Here is a 6,468-nt window from a genome sequence, read left to right on the forward strand (position 1 = left end):
ACGGCTTCCTCAAGTCTTAGGATACAAGCTTCGTATTCGGCTTCATTGTTGGTGCAGGGAAAAGTTATTCTGGCACCAAATGGCATATGAACCCCCTTCCGGTGTGATCAACACTATACCAACTCCGTGACCATTGATGTGGACCGCCCCATCAAACATCATAACCCATTTGGATTCAGGGTCAGGCTCCTCCTCCGGGAGTGGTTCCTCTCAATCTTTCGATTTGAGAAACATGATGTCCTCATCAGGAAAGTCAAACCTCATAGGTTGGTAATCATCAATCGGTTGCTCTGCAAGATAGTCTGACAAGACACTTCCCTTGATGGCTTTTTGTGAAGTGTATTGGATGTCATACTCTGTCAGTATCATTTGTCACCTAGTAACCTTTCCGGTAAGTGATGGCTTTTCAAAAATATACTTGACTGGATCCATTTTTGATATCAATAGAGTCGTGTGAGTCAACATATACTGTCTTAGTCGGCGAGCAGCCCATGCCAAAGCGCGGCAAGTTTTCTCGAGCAATGAGTATCTTTGTTCATAGTCGGTAAACTTTTGCTAAGATAGTATATTGCATGCTCTTTTTGACCTGACTCGTCATGCTGACCGAGCACACAACCCATTGACCTTTCTAACACAGTCAAGTACATGATCAACGGTTTTTTCTCTCGGCCTGTAGACTGGCCTCGATCTTGATTTCTTTCTTGTCGTCTGCGGTACCGATGTTGACAGTCTCAATCACCTCCTGATAAGGTGTAATAGCTCGGTCCTCCTGTTTCAACAATCTGGCTAACCCTTCAGGCAATTCACAATCTTCCTTAGCCTTTTCTTCGGCTTGATAGATAGGATTGTTGAAGTCATACTTGGCCATAGCAGTGTCGTTAGTAGTGAGATCCGAGTGGTCGGCTCTGCATGATGGAGGATCATGCTTTACCTTAGAATGAGAGTTTTTTTTTTGAAAGAAAGGAAAAACGAAAAAAGAAACATTGCCATTTTTTTTGTAAAAGTAAAAAAAACTGAAAGAAAGAGAACACAAAATTGTTTGCAAAAGCCGTCCTTTATTGATGATAAAAATAATTGCGAAACGTAACTAAATGGATGGCCCTACAAATGAGCCGTTACACCTTGGGCAAAGTGTAAGACTTTATTATGCATGTAATAAAGGAAAACAATAAAAATCACTCTTTCATTAGAGTAACCCGGACGGTTTTTTCAGACAACCAATTGTCGAGCTTTTCTCCCGGGACACACGGGCGAATCCAGCTATCTAAGTCACAGTCGCTGTCAGCCTTGTCTTCATCTGCAGCATTGACGATGTGGGGGGAAACCAAACCCCCGCTGGAGAGAGTACCGGTTTTCTTCTTCTGAGATCCCGGAGCATACCCTAATCCAAACTTGTCTTCTTTGATGACTGGCTCCACAAATTTGCCCCAGCCTTGGACATTACCAGCTTTAACCACTTCGACAGCTTGCTTGTATGAAGAGATAGAAGTCCCAACCTTCTCAAACTCAGGTGAAAAGATAGCTTCGGGCGCGACCTCATTGATGTTTGTAGTTTCGAAGCCCTGACACAGCATCTCATGCATCTCGCCGTCCATCTCTACATACTTAAATGTAGATAGGTGGCGAACAAAAATATCCACTTCACCACATACAGTGACGATCTGACCTTCTAGTTCATATTTGAGCTTCTGGTGGAGGGTAGAAGTAACAGCACCGGCAACATGAATCCAAGGCCGACCTAGCAGACAGCTGTAGGCAGGCTGGATATCCATCACATAAAAGGTGCTCTTGAACACCTGCGGTCCAATCTTAACTGGCAACTCAACTTCGCCAAAGACAGCTCTCTTAGAGCCATCAAAAGCCCTCACAACTAAATTACTTGGCCTCAGGATGATGCCATCGCAATCCAACTTCATTAAGGCTTTCTTTGGAAGAACATTCAGAGAAGAGCCTGTATCAACCAAAACATGGGAAAGCATCACCCCTTTGCACTCCATTGTGATATGCAAGGCTTTGTTGTGATTCCTGCCCTCAGACGTCAGGTCATTATCGGTGAAACCTAGCCCCCGGCTAGCATTTACATTGGAAACTACCGACTCCAGCTGGTTAACAGTTATCTCCGGTGGAACATAGGCCATATTCAGTACTTTCAACAAGGCTGCTCTGTGCGCCTCAGAGCACAGCAATAGTGAGAGAATGGAGATCTTTGAGGGTGTCTGATTTAGCTGGTCGACTACCTTGTAGTCACTTTTCTTGATAATCCTCATAAACTTATCCACTTCCTTCTCGAATGCGGTCTTAGGAGGATCTTCCTCAGTAGTAACCTCTTCGGTGGATACCTGTTTCCCTTTAGCCTTGGCAGCTTCCTCGGCTTTAGTATTCGCGCGTAATGTTGATGGTGCAAATAGGCGTCCACTGCGAGTGAAGCCACCAACCCCTCCAACATTGTCTACAGCGGAGCTACCAATGTCAATGTCTTCTTCGTTAACTTTCTGCCCCTGGCAGTAGATATCAGCCCCATAGTGCCACGGGATAGCACTGTCTTTCTCATACGGAACATGTCCTGGTACCGTGATGGTGATTGGACCAACCAAAGTCGGTTGAGGGCTGTCAGAGTAAATTGCGATTGGTGCTGAACTTTCTGGGAAATATATTGTCATCGGAGCGGGTCTCTCGGGAACATATATTTCTTCAGGAGTGAAATAAAACATCACCGTCGATACATCATTCTTCACTGGACGGGCCTGATCGAACTGAAGACAACCTTCATCTATCAGTTGCTGAATACCCCTTCTCAAACTGTCACATCCATTTTCGGCAGCTTGACAATTTCTGCATTCTTCCCCACAGCCCGGGAAAATTTGTCCCTTCAGAAGTCGGTCTTTAACCACCGATAGTGAAGTCTTCACTTTAGCCACATCAGAAACCAAATTCAAAGTTTCCCCACTATCAACAACATTAATCCTCTGCCTGTCGTGAGCCGGCATCGGGTTCTGGATAACATTAGGCACCGGAGCAAAATTGATAGCCTGGGCATCTCTCAAATCTTGTACCTTTAACTGGAGAGCCTTGCAATTATCTGTAGTATGGCCAGGTGCGTTGGAGTGAAAAGCACATCTGGCGTTGACATCATAACCTCTAGGCAAATTATTGGGATCGATTGGTGGGGCCAGAGTTCTCAACGTAACCAGATTCATGTCAATCAGCTTGGGAAGTAATACTGAATAAGGCATTGGGATTGGCTCGATGACCCGATCCGTCTGCCTTGGACGTTGTTGATAGTGTCTCTGCTGACCCGGATTACCTCCTTGTTGTTGATTGTTGTACCTGGGTTGTTGTTGCGGATGATATTGCGGTTGAGGAACAGGTGTTGGAATAGTGACCGCGGCCACTTGATCTTGATAATAATTAGGGCGTCCTCTACCCCTGCCTCTGCCGGCATACACAACGCTTGCCTCGCCTTCTTTTCTTCGCTGACCGTTACCAGCAAACGGTCTCTTGGGACCTGATGGGTTGGAAACACTATTGTCTTGAATTCGGCCCATCTTCAACAGACTCTCGATTCTTTCTCCAGCAATTACTATCTCTGCAAAGCTGATTGACGGGCAAGCAGCCAATCTCTCAATATAATTGCCTTGAAGAGTGTTCATGAACATGTCCGCCATCTCCCTTTCAGACATAGGGGGTTGGACGGATGCAACAATTTGTCTCCAACGCTGAGCATATTCTCTAAAGGTCTCCTTGGCAGTCTGGGACATACCTTGCAACAAGGTCCGATTCGGAGCCATGTCCAAGTTGTATTGATATTTCTTGACAAAAGCCTCTACCAAGTCTTTCCAGCTCTTGATGGTAGTACGAGACAAATGAGAATACCATTCACGAGAAGCTCCAGTTAGACTGTCTTCAAAATAGTACATCCACAGCTTTTCATCTTCCGTGTGAGCTCCCAACCTTCCCAAATAAGATTGGAGATAAGTGCGTGGGCAAGAAGCCCCGTTGTATTTCTCAAAAGTAGGGGGTTTGAACTTGTGAGGAATCCTTACTCCCTGAACCAGACCAAGATTTGTGACATCAAAGCCTAAGGAATTTTGAGACTCCAAAGATTTGAGCTTCTCAGCAAGCTCATCCATACGGCGAGTGGTCTTGAGGGCCTCGTCGTGCAAAGAAAATTGATCACACTGATAATCTTCAGTAACGGGGCGCCCGTTAATCCGAATTCCTTGATTCACATCGTACCTTCCGCCAATACCATTCCCAACATTCCCTGTGTTGCCAACATTACCCGGGTTTCCATCAGCATTTACGTTACCCGCGTTACCAGTGTTCACAGGGTTATCAGCGTTCCCAGGGTTACCAGGGTTTCCCTCAGCATTTGGTATCTCCACCTCCGGATCGGGTCTCGGTTGCTCAACCAATTCCCTCAGCTTCGCTTGGCCTTCTGCCATACCAGTCATCAATGTCATGAACTGATCTATCCTTTCACGCATATCAGCCAGCTCTTTCTGTACTTGGTCCATCGCTAGCTGTAGACGATTTTCCTTTGTCGGGTACCTGTGGACTCGCTTGGGACCAATAACTGCCTGATACAGGGAACAAACATTAGACACTGCGGTGACACCTGCAAAACAGACAAGGGTTAATATGCTTGGTATACGATGCACTGCTTGTTCAGTTTTAAGGCACCCCCATTTTGAAAGGGAATACCCTGCAAATGAATAAGCATGAGATGTTGGATGCAAATATGCAGATGATGTTATGCAATGCAAAGGCATGTCAATCAGAATTGATGGATCCGCTTGAACATCTGTCAGGTTGCACTGCCTGGAGAGAAATTCACTGAGGAATATAATACAAGACCAAAACTCTGTTCCAGAAAACTGGGTTGGTTGGAGGTTAAGGTTTCCTGAATTTAGCCCACCCCTCACTGGTAGGTTCTAAGAACAGAAGTTCGTCAGCTTCAGCCCTTCAGTCGCGAATAATACTTTTACCACTGAAGGTTTGGCATTATTACGGGATAAAAGACCTCCATTGACTCCCCTCAACAGGACATCCTAAAGCAAGTTCCCAGTCTCGGGGTCCTCGGATTGATCAGCGAGAATGCGCCCACCAGAGCTAACATAATCACGTCTCGGAGGAGAGGCCTCGACTGAGTTCTCGGAAAATGGTCACCAGAGTCGACGATTTCTAAAGGAACACCATGTCGTTACGGAACATCCGTAGGACATAATATATCCAAAAGAAACCTCGTCTGGGTGTGGTTCTTCACAAACGACTTAACGTAGCAACATGCCACGCAAGCCTCATGATCATCCACTCTAAAACCTGTGTGTACACTCAAGCCTGGGTAATGGGCTTATCTCTCATAGAACATCCCATCCCAACAAACAAACAAACAGATCCAATAGATACAACAGATGCATGCAAGCAGGTAAGCAAATAAATGTACAAAAGCATGAACACCCAATAAACAAGAAATCACACAAGCTAGGAGGGACTCGCTTAGGGAAGATGGACCAGCAAGAGGTCAACTTCTTAGTCCCCAGCAGAGTCGCCAGCTGTCGCAACCTGAAAAATACAGTGCGCGAAAAAAACAACCGGCGAAAGAAAAAGACAGAAGAGTCGCCACCGTGCGTTATTCATCCCAAAGGAGGGAAAGGAAACGCTCGAAGTAAACCTGAAAAAGGAAAGGACAAGACAGGGTCTCGCAACCAAATCTTGGGTTCGGGAGTCGGTTATGCGAAGGGAAGGTATTAGCACCCCTACGCATCTGTAGTACTCTACGGGATCCACTTTTGTAGTTCTTGTCTAAAGGGTGTGGGTTTATCTAATGTGTTATTTACTAAAAAAAAGGGGGTTAAATGAAAATGACTCGCGCGGATGTCGCATCCACTGCATACGTATCTCATCTGAATATGAGAATCAGAGTCTTCGTAGCTCGGCTACCTATGGGTTGGGGGGATGTGTGCTCGCTAAGACATCGCGTCTTATGCCTACGTATCTCATCTGGCCTGAGAATCAGAGCAAAACGTAGTTCGGCTAACTATGGGGTTATGGATTGGGTTTTGGACGAACGACGTCACTACGCAATCTACCGGATGCTCGACCTTTGGAGACTTACTCGCCTGTAGTAGAAGGAGTTAACGTGTTGCTTTGGGTTTTAGGGTTTGGGATGCTCAAGGGCAAAAAGGCAGTCCTTGATGAAGGAACCGCGCTACCTGCAGGGATACGAACACATACAAAACAAACATGTATAAAGTAAATGTGCCAACAAGGGGCTCAGAAGTAAATAAACAAAAGAAAACAAATGCCTCCTATCGAGATCTTCCAGCTAAGAAAGCGATAAAATGCGGAAAAGAGGTAAAAGTACCACCCGGATGAAGATCCGAAGTAACAGCAATTAAAGGAATGGGAAACCCTGAGATCCTTCCAAGCTAACATCATCAAAGAAAGTGGGTCAGTACAGGTAAT

This window comes from Lathyrus oleraceus, chromosome 7 (assembly GCF_024323335.1).
Source record: "Lathyrus oleraceus cultivar Zhongwan6 chromosome 7, CAAS_Psat_ZW6_1.0, whole genome shotgun sequence".
Lineage (NCBI taxonomy): Eukaryota > Viridiplantae > Streptophyta > Magnoliopsida > Fabales > Fabaceae > Lathyrus > Lathyrus oleraceus.